This window comes from Pan paniscus, chromosome 20 (assembly GCF_029289425.2).
Source record: "Pan paniscus chromosome 20, NHGRI_mPanPan1-v2.0_pri, whole genome shotgun sequence".
NCBI classification, from domain to species: Eukaryota; Metazoa; Chordata; class Mammalia; order Primates; family Hominidae; genus Pan; species Pan paniscus.
Window position 1 is genome coordinate 44,201,874 of NC_073269.2, and position 19,639 is coordinate 44,221,512.

Consider the following 19,639-nt stretch of genomic DNA (forward strand, 5'->3'; position numbering starts at 1 on the left):
CTGGGTGTGATGGCGCCTGCCTGTAATCCCAGCTACTTGGGAGGCTGAGGTAGGAGAATCACTTGAACCAGGGAGTCAGAGGTTGCAGGGAGCCGAGGTGGCGCCACTGCACTCCAGCCTGGCGACAGAGTGGGACTCCATCTCCAAAAAAAAAAAAAATGTAGAACTGAAGCAATGAAAACATTTTTCCATTAACCTAACTTGGAATAATATTTTGGATATATTTGGGTTAAATAAAATATTAAAATTAATTTCATAGCTGGGTGAGATGGCTCACGCCTATAATCCCAGCACTTTGCGAGGCTGAGGTAGGAACATGTCTTGAGGCCAGGAGTTCAATACCAGCCTGGGCAACATAGCAAGAAAAAAAAAGTAAGTAAATAATAATGATAAATAAAATGAATTTTACCTGTTTATGTCAAAATTAAAATTGCATATGTGGCTTGCATTACACATAAAAACACACACATATATAATTTTTTTTTTTTTTAAAGAGACAGGGTTCTGCTTTGTCGCCCAAGCTGGAGGGCAGTGGTGCAATCATGGTTCACTGCAGTCTCAAACTCCTGGGCTTAAGCGATACTCAGCCTCTTGAATAGCTGGGACTATGGCCACATGCCACCACGCCTAGCTAGTTTTTTAGTTTTAGTAGAGATAGGGTCTTGCTATGTTACCCGGCCAGTCTCCAACTCCTGGCCTTAAGTGATCCTCCTGCCTCGGTGGCTCAAAGTGCAGGGTGTATTTCTCTTAGCTAGTATTGCTCTACATTGTTGTAGTCTGGTGGTGGCCTGATATCCCTACTGGACTGAAAACTCCCTGAAGGTAGGACTCCAGTCTGTCTGGATTTCTCTTGTGTCTCCATAATCACCCAACCTGACATGGAATAGGTGGTTAATCCATTTTTGTTGAATGAGTGGAAAAATGTGCTCTCCCAGGAAGAAACATATGCTTCCCAGCTTCAAGTGCTAGTGAACATCTTCCTAGAAGGCAGGCTGAGGCGGAAAGGGTATTGACTCCGGCTTCTCCACCAGAGGACCTTGCAATTCCAGTCAATTCCCTCGGTAACTCTTATGGAGGAGTGGCAATATACATTAAAAAAGGAGTGTGTGTTGCGGGGTATTCCGCTGCTTGGTTATGTCACCAGGTGGATTAAATTTGGACAAAATTTCCCAAGGTGTAGGTACTCTACAAACACTAGTTACCCTCAGGAATGTGCGATCAACAAAAGAATGCAAGATAACAAGGCCCCTAGGCAGCCCCCGGGTCTTGTGGCTCCCGTCGAAGGCAGAGCTCTGGAGCCGCCTACGCCGGGGAGAGGCGACTACACCTGGGGCCCCTCACCCTCGGGCCTCCTGCACGTGGCAGGGAAGGCAGGGCGTCTCTATCTCAAAGCATCGGCTGCGCCTGTTACCTGCGACAGGATTCCCGACAAGGGACGGGTACGGCGTGTGCACTCAGGAGCTCCTAGAGCTAGGGGCAGCAACTAAGAAGCTACCTGGCGGATGCTGCGAGAGGACTCCGCCCACAGAACGGTTGGCCCCCAACCCCGCAGCCGGCGGACTTCCCGAGGCCAGGGGTCTGAACGCGCGTGCGCATGGGCGCGCGCTCTCGAAAGAAAAAAAAAAAATCCTCTCCGCGGGGGCCCGCGGCAATTTAGGCCGGGGTCTGCCGACGACCGCGCGTGCGCGGGCGTGCATCTACGCCCTCTTCCACCGCCCCCTCCGCTGGGGGTCTAGCGCACTGCTCCGCTTCCCCCGTTTCCCTCGGGCTAGCGTCCTAGGGGTGAGTGACTCGAGCCTGGCAGAGAGTGAGGGAGAGGTTCCGCCGAATGAAGGGAGGAGGTAGACGGGGCCAGGAGAAAGGAGAAACCGCCCCGGCGGGGCAAAGAGCGCGGCTCTCGAGCTGTAGTCTGCAGGAGACACACCTCCCTCCCTCACGCCCCTCGGGGCTGCGGAAGTGCTCTAGAGACTGGAGCTGCACGAAGGCGACCAGCGAACTACCGTTCCTAGGAGGCAGCGCGGCGGTGCGCCTACGGCTCCCGGCAGCCCCCGCGCGCTATTCTCTTTTGAGTTCGCGGCCGGCTAGGGCGAAACTACAGTTCCCAGGAGGACTCGCGCGAAGCGGCTTGGAAGTGGGCATCCTGGAAGTCACTCGGGCCACCGGAGCTGGCGGCGTCTCCAGCGAGCGGCGCGGAGCTGGACGCCGCGATCGTGGGGCCCGCGAGGCGGGCAGCCGGGGCGTCCAGGTACGTGGCTCCGGGTGCAGGATCGGCCTCGCGCAAGGGTGGCGGGGAATCGGTGGCTGCCCGGACCCCGAGGGTCAGCGCGGGCGGACGGCCGGGTGTGGGTACTGGCCGTGGGGGGCGGCGGCGCCGGGACTCGCGCCCTCCGGACCCAGCCGGACTCGTGCCCGCATGGCTCAACTTTCCAGGCGTGCACCCCGGCGCTGTGGTGAAGAGCTTGGAGGCGGGGAGCGGTGGATTCGCGTCCCGGCTGTGCCACTCGGGAGCCGCGATCTGGGGAAACCGCGCCGAACCTCAATTTCCCCTGCAGTAAAACGGAGTAGGAGAGCATCTTGGCGGAGACTCTGTTGAGATAATATAATAAAACATTTGGCACATAGGAGGCACTTACTACGTATTTGGGTTATTGTTAGCTCTCCGAAAAATGAGGTGAAGATGTTATCGATTGCATAGGGTGAGGATTAGTTGAGCGTGTGCATGTAAAGAGGTGAGTCCTTAGTTAGCACCCAATGCAGGCTAGCTGCTGTTAACCGAGATTATTTTGTTAAGAGCGTTGGTTTGGAAGGCAGAGAGACCCCAGGTTCAAATTTGAACATTTACCAGTTGTGTGACTTTGGGCAACTGGCTTCACCTCTCTGTGCCTTGGTTTCCCTATCTATAAAATGGGGATTTAAATAGCAACCACTTCGTCGAGTTGTTTTCAGGATGCAGTGAGAATACCATGTGTAAAGTGCTTAGCACAGCAGCTGGCATATAACGCTCAGTAAATGGTACCATTTATTCAGCGTTTTCCTAGTGGCCCAGAGACCCTCTGAGGGTGGGGCTCTGGCCGTAGTATTGGTCACCCCCGAGGGCCAGATTCAGAACTGGTCCAGTTGACTTCCCTTCCTACTACCTCAGGTTCCTCATTTACAAAATGGGATAATAACAAGATCGCTCTCAAAGGGTTGTAAGGATTTGCTGAGATTGTATTTCTAGTCCAGCGCCATCTCTCACTAAGTAGCAGCTCTTATGTATTATAATTGTTCTTCAATATTCTCCATCTGGCCCAGAGACTGCCTGACTGTGGGCTGTGACATGACAGCCCTGAGCTCCCCCACACATTTGCTCCCATCCTCAGTGTCCCATCTGTGGAATGGTAGTCATAGGACTTTTGTGCCAGGATTGTTTGGATGGTTCCAGGAGATAATTCATGTTTAGTGCTTTGCACAAGGCCCGGCACACAGTAAGTGCTTATTAAATGATAAAATGTATCTTGCTGTTTTTTTTTTTAATAGGCCCTTTTTGCTTCTGTTTGTACCTACATGGCAGAGTGGGCACAAAGTTAGTGTTTTTTTATCTTCCCCCTCCCTCCCAAATTTTACTTACCAAAGATTAAATTATGGAACACACTATAGTAGAAAGGCCTAAGAAGAAATGGGTCTGACCTGCCATCAGCAGTCCCCTGCTCACACACCCCTCCCCATAGAGCCAGTATGTTCACTCCAGTGCTTTAATTGTTGTCCCGGTGCTGCCAGCTTTTGCCTTTGTGTCCCAAAGCCACTGAGTCCCCTGCACTCCAGCTCCAGATGTGGAGCCTGTGCTTCTTTGATGCTGTAGCTCAAAGAAGTGACTGTTTCTTGGGCACCATAAACTCAGCATGTCCAACCTGAACTCCTTCTCCTCCTGGAACCAGTAGTCACCATCTTGGCAAATGTGCCAGCATTGACCTGGTTGCCTAAGCCAGAAACCTGGGAGTTGCTCTTCTTCCCCAGCCTTCCCATATCCAGTCAACTAGCAAGAAGGACGAAGCTGCCATTTCATAGAAACACCATTTCATTGGCCCATATTGGTCTCCCATCTGATGGGCACTGAAAGTTCCCCTCAGCTTGAGACGGAGTCTTGCTCCATAGCCCAGGCTGGAGTGCAGTGGCACAATCTCAGCTCACTGAAGCCTCCGTCTCCCGGGTTCAAGCAATTCTCCTGCCTCAGCCTCCTGAGTAGCTGGGATTACAGGTGCCCGCCACCACACGCGGTTAGTTTTTTTTTTTTTAGTAGAGATGGGGTTTTCACCATGTTGGCCAGGCTGGTCTCGAACTCCTGACCTCAGGTGATCTACCCATTTTGGCCTCCCAAAGTGCTGGGATTGTAGGGCATGAACCACCGCGCCTGGCTGTGACAAGGTTAAGTCAAGTCATTAGGGATTAACATACGTAAACCTATGTAACATATGTATTAATAAGGGCAAGAAGATGTTATAGACTTGGCTAGACAGCAGTGGCTGTGGATGTGGCATGAAAGCCTGGCTTTCAGGGGACCCAGTTCTGTGATTTTAGCCTGGTGAAGATCGGCTGAGTTGTTAATTTCTTTCAGAAAAGTTAGATGGTGTCAGCGGCTTAGAATATCCCGTGTGGGAGGGTGGCCATCCTGGGCATTTCAGGAGGCAGCACACATACCACACACCCAAGAAGAGGCTGGGAAGGGCATTTATTAGCGCTCCCCTTAGGTTGAGTTTATTGTCAGAAACCTGTCATTGTGATTTCATTTGATGATAGAAACCAGTGGCCTCAATCACATTTGTGATGGCCAGCAAATTTACCTAAGCATTTTGCTAACCTGAAGAAGTAAAGCAGTGGCTTAAAAAAAAATCTTGGTTGTTCTCCATGACTAGTGACAGCAGCACGTGGCTTTTTAGCAGTCAGTGTAGAATGAATGATCTAAGAGTTAAATGTGAGTCTGTGTTTCAGACATTGCAGTTGTTAGGTGGTAAATCAAAAGTGGAATTTAGAATGTGCAGTGATTGGTGCCTCATTTTTTTGCTGTAAAATATATTTTACTGATATATTTCAAACATAGTCTTAGTAACTTGTAAAATGTAAATTAAATGTATTTACATTTTAATAAAAGAATTCAATAATCATTTCCTTTAAAATAAAGTGTTTGTTTTTAGCTATTAGAATGAGAGGCTATTTGGCAGGGTGCAGTGGCTCATGCCTATAATCCCAGCACTTTGGAGGCTGAGGTGGGTGGATCACTTGAGCCCAGGAGTTTGAGAGCAGCCTGGGCAACATGGCGAAACCCCATCTCTACAAAAAATTAGTCAGGTGTGGTGGCACACATCTCTAGTCCCAGCTACCCGGGATGTTGAGGCTGTAGTGAGCTGTGATTGCAGCATTGCACTCCAGCCTGTGTGACAGAGTGAGACCCTGTCTCAGAAAAAAAAAAAAAAAAAAAAGAATGAGAGGCTGTTGTACCAGTTTGTGCATTTGTGTATTCTTCAAGACTGATATTGCTTCCTTTTTGTTGTTTTTAGACAGAGTCTTGCTCTGTGGCCCAGGCTGGAGTGCAGTGGCACGATCTCAGCTCACTGCAACTTCCACCTCCTAGGTTCAAGCGATTCTCCTGCCTCAGCCTCCTGAGTATCTGGGATTACAGGCACGTGCCACCATGCCCGGCTAATTTTTGTATTTTTAGTAGAGATGGGGTTTCGCCTTGTTGGCCTCGAACTCTTGACCTCAGGTGATCCACCCACCTTGGCCTCCCAAAGTGTTGGGATTACAGGCGTGAGCCACCGTGCCTGGCCTATTGCTTCCTTTTTTTAAGGACTATTTTGGTCATGACCTTTTGTGCGTGTGTGTATGTATGTGATTGGGTTGAATTTAGCTTAAAAAAAGTTATGCAAGAAATTCATGCTTGTTGTAACGTGTCAAACAATATAGAGGTGTAGGGAAAATACCTAGTGCCACCCTCCACTCCAAAACCCCATGTCCCCAGAGATAACCATTTATTCAGACAGTGAGTATCTATTAAGTATCTATTGCTAGGCTTTGGAGATAGCATAATGAACAAAATGGATGTGCTCTCTGCCCTTGTGATTTGGACAGATGCTTCAGTTATCTTTTTCTGTGTTTATATTGATTATGTTTGTATGTATGTGCGTGTGTGTGTGTGTGTGTGTGTGTGTATCGACTGTTTTCTTCCTCCTCCCATACCATTCCCCAAAAAAGGAGGGGGTGGGGATCAAGCTACACCTATTTGTAACCCAGTTTTTTCAATTAATGGCTGGGCATGTCCTTCCAAGTCATTACATATAGATCTGGCTTGTCCTTTTCAACAGCTGTACCCACATTCTTCAGTGCAGAGAGACCACGCTTTATTCCAGCATTCCCCTACTGCTGGTCCTTTAGGTTGTTCCTCTGAGATGTCTTTTTTTTTTTTTTTGAGACAGAGTCTCGCTCTATCGCCCAGGCTGGAGTGCAGTGGCGCAATCTCAGCTCACTGCAAGCTCCGCCTCCTGGGTTCACGCCGTTCTCCTGCCTCAGCCTCTCCGAGTAGCTGGGACAACAGGCGCCCGCCACCACGCCCGGCTAATTTTTTGTATTTTTAGTAGAGACGGGGTTTCACCGTGGTCTCGATCTCCTGACCTCATGATCCGCCCACCTCAGCCTCCCAAAGTGCTGGGATTACAAGCGTGAGCCACCGCGCCTGGCCCCTCTGAGATTTCTTTACCTCAGCAAACACACATCTAATAAGTATCCTTGGTGGTAGCTCAGGAGATCGAGACCATCCTGGCTAACACAGTGAAACCCCGTCTCTACTAAAAAATACAAAAAAATTAGCCAGGCGTGGTGGCCGGTGCCTGTAGTCCCAGCTGCTCAGGAGGCTGAGGCAGGAGAATGGCATGAACCTGGGAGGCAGAGCTTGCAGTGAGCCGAGATTGTGCCACTGCACTCCAGCCTGGGCGACAGAGCGAGACTCCATCTATATAAAAAAAGAAAAAATTAGCAGGGTGTGATGATGAGAGCCTGTAATCCCAGCTACTTGGGAGGCTGAGGCAGGAGAATTGCTTGAACCAGGGAGGTGGAGGGTGCAGTGAGCCGAGATTGTACCACTGCACTCTAGCCTGAGTGACAAGAGTGACACTCTGTCTCAAAAAAAAAAAAAGTATAAAAAGTATCCTTTCACATAGGCAGCATGGCCCAGTGGCTGAAGCACAAACTCTGGGGCCACATGGTCTGGGTTCACACTGTGACTCTATCCTATATTAGTTGTGATACCTTGGGCAAATCATGTGTCCTTCTGGGCCTTAGTGTCCTGATCTGAAAATGGGGATGATACCAGTGTCTTCCTTATAGGGTGGTTGTTGAGAGGTTCCATAAGATTATCTATGTCAAGCCTTCAGGGCAGGGCCAGCTGTGATCTTTTTTTTAGAGACAGGGTCACTCTGTTGCCCACGCTGGAGTGCAGTGGCGTCATCATAGCTCACTGTAACCTTGAACTCCTGGGCTCAAGTGATCCTCCCACCTCAGACTCCCTAGTAGCTGGGGCTACAGGTGTGCACCACCACACCCAGCTAATTTTTAAATTTTTGTAGAGATAGGGTCTCACACTATGTTGCCTAGACTGGTCTCGAAGTCCTGGCCTCAAATGATCCTCCCGCCTCAGCCTACATGTGTTCTTTCAAACCCAGAGAAATTCACAGGAAGAGCCAACTCAATCACTTGAAACACCAGGTAGAAATAAGAAAAAGTTATATTGCAGGGATCCCGCTTGGAGATGTTGGGGGCCTAAGGTAAGGGATCCAGCTGCCCCTGAAAGAAGGGAGGAGATTTGCCCAGGAAGATAGGAGCCAGTAAAGTGCCCTGACCACAGTGGGTGGTGGGGGTGAGGGGCTGGTGGTGGAGCATCAGTGGGAAATATCACTCCTCATATTTGCAAGAAGTGTGCCATGGTTGGAAGGTGGCTTAGGTGGCGGGCAGACCAAGTTCAAATCACAGTATAGCCACTAACTTGTAAGATGTGCACTGAGCTTTTTTCTTCATTGGCAAAATGGTATGATAGTAGTCTTTATCTCGGGGGTCGCTGGAGACTGAATGAAATGTCTGCAAGACTTTCAGCACATTAGGCTGTCATTAGCCCTGTGCAGTTAGCTACTATTCTTATTTTATTGAGTTGACAGATGTGTTGAGACCCTGCTGTGAGCCAGGGTCCTATCCTAGGCACTGAGGATTCAGCAGTCAACAAGACAGACAAGATCCTTGCTGTCCTAGGGTTTACATTCTAGCCATTCTAGCCCGGGAAGACACACAATAAACAGGATCATTTCACTTTGTGTTTTTGAGATGGAGTCTCGCTGTCACCCAGGCTGGCACAATCTCAGCTCACTGCAACCACTGCCTCCCAAGTTCAAGCCCATCTCCTGCCTCAGGCTCCCGAGTAACTGGGATTACAGGCATGTGCCACTATGCCCTGCTGATTTTTGTATTTTTAGTAGAGGAGGGGTTTTGCCATGTTAGCCAGGCTGGTCTTGAACTCCTGACCTCAGGTGATCTGCCTACCTTGGCCTTGTGCAGTGCTGGGATTACAGGCGTGAGCCACTGTGCCCAGCCTTTTCTTTCTTTCTTTTTTTTTTTAATTAAAAAAATCCTGGCTGGGCACAGCGGCTCACGCCTGTGATCACAGCACTTTGGGAGGCCGAGGCGGGCAGATCACGAGGTCAGGAGATCGAGACCATCCTGGCTAACAAGGTGAAACTCCGTCTCTACTAAAAATACAAAAATTAGCCAGGTGTGGTGACAGGCGCCTGTAGTCCCACCTACTCGGGAGGCTGAGGCAGGAGAATGACGTGAACCTAGGAGGCAGGAGGAGGCGGAGTTTACAGTGAGCCTAGATTGCACCACTGCACTCCAGCCTGGGCGGCAGAGTGAGAGGCCGTCTCAAAAAAAAAAAAAAAAAATCCTGATCCTGCCTCTTCAGATAGTTTTAACTGTGATGGAGAAAATTTAACAGGGTAAGTGGAGAGAAAATGGCTGATGGGGCAAGATGGCGGTGGTTACCTTAGCTTGGATGGTCAGGGAAGGCCTCCCAGGCCTCTTTGAGGAGTCATGTGAGCTGATACCTTAATGAGCAGTGGCACTGGCTATGCCGAAAGTTGAAGAAAGAACATTCTAGGTAGAGGGAACAGCAAGTGTTAAGGCCCGGAGGTGGGAGTGAGTTTGCTACAAAGAGTATCAGTGTGACTGGAGAAGAGTTAATTCCTAGTTTTCAAGTTGATACTACTTTAATTTTTTTTTTTGTGGCAGGGTCTGCTCTGTCGCCCAGGCTGGAGTGCAGTGGCATGATCTCAGCTCATTGCAACCTCTGCTTCCTGGGCTCAAGTGATCCTCCTGCCTCAGCCTCCCAAGGAGCTGGGATTACAGGAATGTGCCACCACACCTGGCTAATTTTTTTTTGGTACTTTTAATAGAGGAGACAGGTTTCACCATGTTGGCCAGGCTGGTCTCAAACGCCTGACCTCAGGTGATCTGCCTGCTTCAGCCTCCCAAAGTGCTGGGATTACAGGTGTGAGCCACCGCACCCGACCACATTTTTTCTATTTTTTGTAGAGACCTGTTTTGCCCAGGCTGATCTTGAACTTCTGGGCTCAGGTGATCCTCCACCCTCAGCCTTCCAAAGTGCTGAGATTACAGGCACGAGCCACCATACCTGGCCTACTTTTTTATAAAATAATAATAATGATAGCAGCTTACCTGGTGCTTACTCTGTGCTAGATGCTTTTCTAAGCATTTCACAGATTCCTCAGTTAATCCTGACAGTAGTCCAGTGAAGTAATTAACTTGATCAAACTCATTTTACAGATGAGGAAACTGATTCCACCCTCCATGCTCTTCACCTGCATTCTAAACTCTTCCAGGGCCCTCCTTACCAGGCAGAGGCAAATTGAGGAAGTGGACACAGCATTTCCTTTCCTTGTTGTTTGACATGCAAAGCACTTTAGACTATATTTAGTACCTAATTGATGTGGCAGCAGGGGCCGCCTGGGATGTTGTGGCTTCATTTTTGCTCTCAATGAGACACGGTAGGGATGGTTTGGTGGTGGTTTCAAAACTAAAGACCCTCCAGCAGAGCCTGTCAAGTAAAACAAGGTTGACTGCTTGGTTGCCATACCAGGCACAGGTTAGCATGAAACAAAGTGTAGTATCCAAGGAGAGGGAGCAGGGTGTCTCCTTTGGGTGAGCTTTGCAAGGGGACTTGGGACTTGGCTGGAAAAGGTGTTTTTGTTTGTTTGTTTGTTTTTGTTTTTGTTTTTTTTTGAGTCGGAGGCTCGCTCTGTCGCCCACGCTGGAGTGCAGTGGTGTGATCTGGGCTCACTGTAACTTCTGCTTCCTGGGTTCAAGCGATTCTCCTGCCTCAGCCTCCTGAGTACCTGGAGTTACAGGCGCCCACCGCCTCTCCCAGCTAATTTTTGTATTTTTAGTAGAGATGGGGTTTCACCATCTTGGCCAGGCTGGTCTCCAACTCCTCACCTCAAGTGATCCGACGGCCTCAGCCTCCCAAAGTGTTGAGATTACAGATGTGAGCCACGCACCCAGCTGGAAATGGTGTTTTAAGCACACTAGCCATGTGGGCTGTTAAAGTATCATACTATAGCCCATCAACTAAGACAATGATTCTTGGACCTGTAAGGGCCCCAGGTCCCTGCTCCGGCATCATGACCTGTGTGCACTTTGATTTGCTGTGCCTGGGCGTATTTTGAATGAAGGGTAGCCCTGGTTAGATGTGAGGACAGTAGTGGGTGCTTTTAAGACTAAAAATATTGGGTGGGCATGGTGGCTCAGGCTTGTAATCCCAGCACTTTGGGAGGCCGAGGTGGGAGGATTACTTCAGGCCAGAAGTTCAAGACCAGTCTGGGCAACATAGACCCCAAATCTGCAAAAAAAAAAAAGTTTTTGTTTTTGAGACAGTTCTCACTCTGTTGCCCAGGCTGGAGTATAGTGGTATGATCATAGCTCACTGCAACCTCTGCCTCCTGGGTTCAAATGACTGTCCTGCCTTAGCTTCCGCAGTAGCTCGGATTACAGGCGCCCACCACCACACCCAGCTAATTTTTATATTTTTAGTAGAGATGGGGTTTTACCATGTTGGCCAGGCTGGGATCAAACTCCTGACCTCAGGTGGTCTTCCCGCCTCAGCCTCCCAAAGTGCTGGGATTACAGACGTGAGCCACCGCATCTGACCTCATCTCTGCAAAAAATTTTTAAATTAGCCAGGCCTGGTGATGTGCACCTATAATCCCAGCTACTCAGGAGGCTGAGGTGAGAGGATCACTTGAGCCCAGGAGATCAAGGATACAGTGAGCTATGATCACACCACTCTGTGTCTAAAAAAAAAAAAAAAAAAAGACTGAAAGTATGGAGAGCATCTTTCATCTGTCCATCTGTGAAACATTTCTTCACCTACCCTGTGTGTCAGGATCCATGCTTGACACTGACAATATAAAGTTGAATAAGACATTGGTTCTCAAAAGCCCACAACAGTGCTGTCTGTTAGAAATATAATGTGGGGCCGAGCGCGGTGACTCATGCCTGTAATCCCAGCACTTTGGGAGGCTGACGCGGGTGGATCACTTGAGTTCAGGAGTTCGAGACCAGCCTAGCCAACATGGTGAAATCCCATCTCTACTTAAAATACAAAAATTAGCTGAGTCTGGTGGCATGTGCCTGTAATCCCAACTACTCAGGAGACGGAGGCAGAGAATCACTTGAACCCTGGAGGTGACAGTTGCAGTGAGCCAAGATTGCACCACTGCACTCCAGCCTGGGCAACAGAGTGAGACTCCTTCTCAAAAAAAAAAAATGTGGGTTACTGATGAGGCTCATATAGGTAATTAAAAATTTTCTAGTAGCCATATTTTGAAAAGTAAAAGGAAGCAGGAAAGTAATTTTAATGATATATTTTATTTCATCTAAAACATCATTTCAACATGTAATCAATATAGAAATTATTAGTGAGCTATTTTACTTCCTTTTTTCCACATTAAGCGTTTGACATACAATATGTATTTTACACTTTCAGCGTATCTCAGTTGGTACCAGCCATGTTTCAAGTGCTCGGTGGCTACATGTGGCTAATGGCTACCACATCGGACAGCACTGGCTGAGGGTATGAGATTCACGTGTAAATCAAAGGTGGTAGTTCAGTGATAGATCTGACATGCCACTCCTGTTTTATCTTGGCGGAGAAGGGCAGATGTATGATGAAAAGCAGGTTTATCACAAGCAGTTACAGCTAACCAAAGAGCTACTGTCCATCAAACTTGCTGTATGTGCCTGGCACTGTGCTTGGTGTTGGTGGGTGTTGCCTGTGTTCGGAGGTGCCAGGGACTACGGTTATTCCCATTTCATAGATGAGGAAGCTGAGATAAGGCAATGAGAGGTCACTTGCTCAAAGTTGGGAAGTGGCAGAGGCAGCATTTGAGCTCAGGTGCAGAGTGTATACTTTTAAACCTGTTTTATATGCTGTATTGGAGGGTGTTTAAGGGGGATAGGGTCTGAGTTTTGAGCAATGAAAACCATAGGAGGGACTTGTTGCACAAAATCAATTCTGAGGCCGGTCGTAGAAGATCATACCTGTAATCCTAACATTTTGGGAGGCCCAGGCAGGAGGATTGCTTAAGCCCAGGAGCTTGAGACCAGCCTGGAAAACAAAGGAAGACTCCATCTCTACAAAAATTTTAAAAATTAGCTGGGTATGGTGGCTTGTGCCTGTGGTCCCAGCTACATGGATGGCTGAGGTGGGAGGATTGCTTTAGGCCAGGAGGTCAAGGCTGCAGTGAGCCGTGATTGTGCCACTGCACTCCAGCCTGGGTGACGGAGAAAGACCCTGTCTCAAAAAAAAAAGAAGTCCCAGTTTGTCAGCATTGATCTCTGGGTTTACATTGGTGTCGGTGTGCTGGTTTGAGACCTGAATGATTGAGAGGTCCACTCCTTAAATTGACCTCTAGGTTTGCTGGAACCTGGAACCTTACCTCCCAGGAAAGAGAGGGGTCTTTGGGGAGTTGGGAGGAGGGTGAGCAGGGGGACTAAGGAAGGCAAGGAAAGGTCTTGGCGTGTTTGAAAGCTCATTTCTTTGTTTTTTGTTTGTTTGATTGTTTGTTTGTTTTTGAGACAGGGTCTTGCTCTGTCACCAGGCTGGAGTGCAGTGGCGCGATCTTGGCTCACTACAACCTCCACCTCCTGGGTTCAAGTGACTCTCCTGCCTCAGCCTCCCGATTAGCTGGGACTACAGGTGCGCACCACCACACCTAGCTAATTTTTGTATTTTTAGTAGAGATAGGGTTTCACCATGTTGGCCAGGATGGTCTCAATCTCTTGACCTTGTGATCCGCCTGCCTCGGCCTCCCAAAGTGCTGGGATTATAGGCATGAGCCAGCATGCCCAGCCTGAAAGCTCATTTCTAAATTGCTGCTTTGGGGCCAGGCCTGGTGGCTTATGCCTGTAATCCCAGCACTTTGGGAGGATGAGGAGGGCGGATCACCTGAGGTCAGGAGTTCAAGACCAGACTGGTCAGCATGGTGAAATCCCATCTCTACTAAAAATAGAAAAAATTAGCCAGGCATGGTGGTGGGCACCTGTAATCCCAGCTACTTGGGAGGCTGAGGCAGGAGAATCAATCGAACCCAGGAGGCAGAGATTGCAGTGAGCCAAGATCACACCACTGCACTCCAGCCTGGGCGACAGAGCGAGACTCGGTCTCAAAATAAATAAATAAATAAATAAATAAATAAATAAATAAATAAATAAATAAATAAACTGCTGCTTTGGACATGAAACCTGTTATGTCGCTGACTCTGGCCCTCATTGCTGTGTATTCTGGTGGGTGCTGTGGGCTCTGGTGGAAGCAACAGCAGAGCTTAGCTTGTGAATGTGTCTTACCCTTGGTGTGCTCCAAAGACATTGCCAGTGGATGGGGTGCGGGGAAGGGACATCACAGTGGTTTCCTCTGTCAACTCTATGAGAGTCGTGGTTCTAGACTTTTTGGAGGTGTCAGGTGCAGGTTGAATCCTGGCCTTCTACCTAAACAGGGCAGGTGCTGGAGATTCTCAGCTTGTTCCTGTCCCCAGATGGTGCTCACCACACTTATCTCCAACTGCTGGACAGTGCCTGGCATGTGAGAGATGCTCAGTAAGTATCTGTTGAATTAATGATACGAGCCAGCATTCACTGAGCTCTTACTATGTAGGAGGCACTGTTCTGAGTGCTTCTCAGCTAATATCTCATTGAATCCTTAGAACCACTCCTCGGGGTAGGTACTGTTGTTATTCCCATGTCTCGTAAGAGGAAACTGAGTTACAGAGAAGTTCAAGTCACAGAGCTGGTGAGTCTCAAATTCAGGATTCCTATGCAAGTCACTGGCTCCAGAGTCTAGGCTCTTAAACACTCACTGTGTGGTCTTTCGATGAACAGACAGACGAACAGATGGGGCAGACAAGCAGGACCATTCTCACTAGTTCCGGCCTTCTCACTCCACACGTGGTCTCCCCCTGTTTTGGGGGAGCCCCACAACAGATCCCAGGCCCCTTTGGGCCCTGAGGCTTTTTTTTTTTTTTTTTTTTTTTTTTGAGACAGAGTTTCACTCTTGTTGCCCAGGCTGGAGTGCAGTGGCGTGATCTCAGCTCACCGCAACCTCTGCCTCCCAGGTTCAAGCGATTCTCCTGCCTCGGCCTCCCAAGTAGCTGGGATTATAGGCATGCACCACCACGCCTGGCTAATTTTGTATTTTTAGTAGAGACGGGGATTCTCCATGTTGGTCAGGCTGGTCTCAAACTCCCGACCTCAGGTGATCTGCCCGCCTTGGCCTCCCAGAGTGCTGGGATTACAGGCATGAGCAACTGTGCCTGGCTGGGCCCTGAGGCTTTAATACCCCTCTGGACAGTGCTTCTTGGTTTGTAATTTTTTTTATTTTTTATTTTTTGAGATAGGGTCTCATTCTATCACCCAGGCTGGAGTACAGTGGCATGATCAGCTCCCTGCAGCCTCTGCCTCCTGGGCTCAAGCGATCCCCCATCTCAGCCTTCTGAATAGTTGGGACTACAGGTGTGCACAACCATGCCCAGGTAATTTTTAATTTTTTTATAGAGATGGGATCTCTCTATGTTGCCCAGGCCGGTCTTGAACTCTTGGACTCAAGCGATCTTCCCTTTTTCCTCCCAAAGTGTTGAGATTACAGGCATGAGCCCACCATGCCCAACCTAAAAAGTCCATATCTATAAGATGCTCATGCTGAAATATCTATGATTAAACGGTTAAGATATCTCGGATTTCCTTCAAAATAATATAGACAGGCAGAGAGTGCAGGGGCTCAAGTGTGCATGGGTGAATAAGAGATGAAATAAGATTGTCTGTGAGTGGAACTATTGAAGCCAGACAATGAGGGCTTATTATACTCTTTTTGTGCCTTGATGTTTTGAAATGTATCATCATGAGAAGTTAAAAACAAGTACAACAAATTTCACCCAGCATTTGTGTATTTCAAGCTCAAGTGTACATACAGGGGAATTCCCTGCCTCTGCTCAGTCCACTTACATAATACAAATGTTTGCTTTTTTCTTTTTTTTGTCTCTATTATATGAGCCAATACTTGGCCCAAGGCTGTGGAAGCCCCTTTGATAAAGCCGTGTCTGGCAGCAGTGGGAACACCCGGCCAGGCCCCAGCAGCCCTGGCTTCTCTGAGCAGTGAACACCGTGGCACTGGCCTTCGAGTCAGTTTACTGAGGTCCCTTTTCCCTGAGATCTGTTTCCCTCTAGCACCTGCCTGTGGGGCCCCTCCCACATTTTTTCCAAGGACTTGTTTCAACAAAAAGCCTCAGACCCTCCCCTCAGGACAGATGTACACAGATCTTCTGACACCCGGCCTTCCTCTGGTGGGTCTTTGTTGAGGCCCCACACGAACCGGAATCCAGTCCTTGGTGTGCCCACAGCACCGCGGCAGGAGGCAGGAAACGTGCCCCTTTCCAGTTCTGACTCTGGACAAAAGAAGAGAAAGGGCAAGATGCAGCTTGTGACAGTGCCTGGGACCTGATGGTATTTCTAATCAAGCTAGCAGCTACGACGCCTTTACGGCCGGCGTGTGCTCCCCGCTCCCATCACTGCATTTGTGCTTTGGGGGTCTGGAACAACAGCGCATGAGTATGTGGTAAAATTCTTATGCGGAAGTGGCAGGAAAAGAGGGGAACGTTTGGGGGCTTCTCCTGATGGTGTGCTGCCTGGTGGGTAGAGATGGTTGATGGGAACAGGAGTGCTGGTTGGTCAGATCCTGCCAGTGCTGGCGCCGTTTGTTGCATCTGATGGTGAGCTCTTTCCTCTGGTGCCCCGTTTTTCTATGCTGTGCTATTGGTTTGCAGGGAGGAAGGCAGGGAAGTCCTGCACCCCCTCAAGCTTCCATAAACTTCCACCCCCAGCACCATCTTCATCTCTGTCCTTTCTTTTTCTTTCTTTTTTTTATTTTTTTGAGACAAGGTCTTGCTCTTTCACCCAGCCTGGAGTGCAGTGGCATGATCACAACTCACTGCAACCTCGAACTCCTGGGCTCAAGTGATCCTCCCACCTCAGCCTTCCAAGTAGCTGGGACCACAGGCACATGCCACCACGCCTGGATAATTTTTTTTTATTTTTGTGGAAACAGGTTCTTGCTATGTTGTCGTGGCTGGTCTCGAACTCCTGGCCTCAAGTAATCCTCTTGCCTCAGCCTCCCAGAGTGCTGGGATCAAAGGCATGAGCCACCATGCCTGGCCTGTTTTTCTTTCCAAGGCACCTTTTGCAGTTCTTTTAGTAGAGCGGCTTTCAGGTGAGTCTAGTGTGGAGGGAATGTCGTGAGCTCTGTCTTCAGTATAGGTAGGGCTTGATTTGTGTGTATTTCCCAGTGTGGACTGCACATTGGATCTGAGGGCAGCAAACCCCAAATGCTGATGGCGTGTCTGATTTTTTTTATTTTTTGAGATTGAGTTTCGCTGTTTCACCCAGGCTGGAGTGAACTGGTACAATCTCAGCTCACTGCAACCTCGGCCCCACCGGGTTCAAGCAATTCTCCTGCCTCAGCCTCCCTACTAGCTGTGATTATAATTGCCTGCCACCACACCCAGCTAATTTTTGTGTTTTTTTTAGTACAGACAGGGTTTCGCCATGTTAACAAGGCTGGTCTTGAACTCCTGACCTCAGGTGATCCACCCACCTCAGCCTTCCAAAGTGCTAGGATTACAGGCGTGAGTCACTGAGCCCGGCCTTGATTTTTATTTTATTTTATTTTGAGACAGAGTCTCACTCTGTCGCCCAGGCTAGAGTGCAGTGGTGCGATCTTGGCTAACTGTAATCTCCATCTCCCGGGTTCCAGCGATTCTCCTGCCTCAGCCTCCTGAGTAGCTGGGACTACAGGTACCCGCCACCGCACCTGGCTAATTTTTTGTGTTTGTAGTAGAGACGGGGTTTCACTGTGTTAGCCAGGATGGTCTCGATCTCCTGACCTCTTGATCAGCCTGCCTCGGCCTCCCGTAGCGCTGGGATTACAGGCGTGAGCCACTGAGCCCGGCCTTGATTTTTAAACTTATCAAGTCCTCAGTGAGGGGAGCACTGTCCTAGATACCAGGGTGCAGCCATGAGGAAAACAGACAAGGGTTCTCACCCTTCTGGGGCTCACCTTCAAGTGGAAGAGTCAATCAACAAACAAGATAAAGAAGTAAAACACGGCTGGGCACGGTGGCTCACGCCTGTAATCCCAGCACTTTGGGAGGCCAAGGTGGGAGGATCATGAGGTCAGGAGATCGAGACCATCCTGGCTAACACGGTGAAACCCTGTCTCTACTAAAAATACAAAAAAAAAAAAAAAATTTGCTGGGCGTCGTGGTGGGCGCCTGTAGTCCCACCTACTCGGGAGGCTGAGACAGGAGAATGGCGTGAACCCGGGAGGTGGAGCTTACAGTGACCCGAGATCGCGCCACTGCACTCCAGCCTGGGTGACAGAGCGAGACTCCATCTCAAAAAAAAAAAAAAAGAAAAAAAAGAAGAAGTACAACACGCACCATGTCAGTTGGTGATAAGTACGAGGGAGCAGAAATTAAACAGGCAAAGGGCCTAGGAAGCAGTCATGCATGGCTTCACAACGGGGCTGTGTTCTGAGAAATGTGTTGTTAGGCTATTTTGTTGTGTGAACCTCATGGAGTGTACTTGCTGCAAACCTAGATGGCACAGCCTCCTCCACACCTAGGCGCTATGGAGTAGGCTATTGCTTCTAGGCCACAAACCTACACACATGTGACTGCCCTGAATTCTGTGGGCAGTTGTAACACAATGGCAAGTATTTGTGTATCTAAACATAGAAAAGGTACAGTAAAAATATGGTATAAAAGATTTTTTAAAAGGCACACCTGTACAGGGCACTTACCGTGGATGGAGCTTGCAGGACCGGAAGTTGCTCCAGGTGAGTCAGTGAGTGAGTGTTGAGTGGATGGGGAAGCTAGGACAGTACTGTACACCACTGTAGACTTAACAGACACTGTACATTTAGGCTACACTAAATTTATTTTAAAAAATATTTCCTCAATAATACATTAACTGTAGCTTACTGCAACTTGTTTACTTTGTAAACTTCTAAATTTCTTAACTGTTTGGGTTTTTTTTTTTTCTTTTTTTTGAGACAGAGTCTCGCTCTGTTACCCAGGCTGGAGTGCAGTGGCACGATCTCAGCTCACTGCAACCTCTGCCTCTCGGGTTCAAGCGATTCTTCTGCCTCAGTCTCCCCAGTAGCTGGGATTACAGGCACCTGCCAACTGTAATCTAGTTTGTTTGTTGTTGTTGTTTTTGTATTTTTAGTAGAGACAGGGTTTCACCATGTTGGCCAGGCTGGTCTCGAACTCCTACCCTCTGGTGATCTGCCTCCCTCGGCCTCCCAAGTGCTGGGATTATAGGCATGAGCCACTGCACCTGGCCTTGACTCTTTGGTAATACCACTTAGCTTAAAACACACCTTATTCAGTTGTACAAAAATATTTTCTTTATATCCTTATTCTGTAAGCTTTTTTTCTATTTTTAAATTTAAAATGTTCCGTTTTTATTTTTTTGCTTTCTGAGCTGCTTTTAGTAAAAACTAAGACACAAACACATGAGCCTAGGCCTCCACAGGATCATTAGTATCACTTTTCCTCCTCCACATCTTGTCCCACTGGAAGGTCTTCGGGGGCAGTAACACACGTGGAGCTGTCACTTCCTATGATAACAGTGCCTTCTTCTGGAATATCTCCTGAAGGACCTGCCTGAGGCTGTTTTACAGCTTTTTTTTTTGTATATAAGTAGAAGGAGCACACTCTAAAATAACAATAAAAAGTATATGTACAGCCTGGCCAACATGGCGAAACCCCATCTCTACTAAAAATACAAAAGTTAGCCGGGCATAGTGGCAGGCGCCTGTAATCCCAGCTGCTCGGGAGGCTGAGGCAGGAGAATCCCTTGAATCCAGAAGGCGGAGGTTGCAGTGAGCTGAGATTGCATCACTGCACTCCATCCAGCCTGGGTGACAGAGCAAGACTCTGTCTCAAAATAAAATAAATAAATAAAGTAGTGGGTAAAAACTGGAACCTTGGAGCTCCTC

The 19,639-nt window shown here is 48.6% G+C and overlaps 1 protein-coding gene across 4 annotated transcripts in view; it reads left to right on the top strand.

Annotated features, from left to right (window-relative positions):
* Nucleotides 1–19,639, top strand: part of SIPA1L3 (signal induced proliferation associated 1 like 3) — a 312,831-nt gene continuing 293,192 nt past the window's right edge. Inside the window, exon 1 of one of the 4 annotated variants that reach the window (XM_034944253.3) lies at nt 1–2,245. The gene's annotated coding sequence lies outside the window, so the exon portion shown is untranslated. The remainder of the gene's footprint in view (nt 2,246–19,639) is intronic. The other 3 variants (XM_034944252.3, XM_055103150.2, XM_014342675.4) reach the window with 3 other exon arrangements.